The 330-nt window shown below is 72.4% G+C and overlaps 1 protein-coding gene across 1 annotated transcript in view; it reads right to left on the reverse strand.

The window, feature by feature from the left end:
- Positions 1-330, reverse strand: part of FAM222A (family with sequence similarity 222 member A) — a 55,180-nt gene that overhangs the window by 9,325 nt on the left and 45,525 nt on the right. The gene's annotated exons all lie outside the window — the stretch shown is intronic.

A 330-nucleotide genomic window follows, 5' to 3' on the forward strand; every position in this document is an offset into this window, starting at 1 on the left:
CTAGAGGAGCAGGGGGGCCGGTGGTCCCTGGAGCCCCCATGAGTGGCATTCACCTGGGTTGGCTGGTGGGGGGCCCTGCGGGACCACCGACTCCCTCTGCGGCTTTTCCAGGTGCCTGGGGCTTGTGGGGAGCTGTCTGACCCCTGGGGGCACTTGGCGCCCCCTGGTTCTAAGCCCCACATTTCCTCCTGCCTCCCGCCCTGGCCTGGGCTCCGCCCTGGGAGCGCCAATGGAGCCCTGGTGGTGAAGGTGGTCTCTCCCCGCCCTCTCCCGCGAGGACGCTGGGAGGCCCTCCCCGGGTCCTGGGGCCCCTGACGGGGGGGGCGCGGC

Source organism: Myotis davidii, unplaced genomic scaffold (assembly GCF_000327345.1).
Source record: "Myotis davidii unplaced genomic scaffold, ASM32734v1 scaffold803, whole genome shotgun sequence".
Taxonomy (NCBI): domain Eukaryota; kingdom Metazoa; phylum Chordata; class Mammalia; order Chiroptera; family Vespertilionidae; genus Myotis; species Myotis davidii.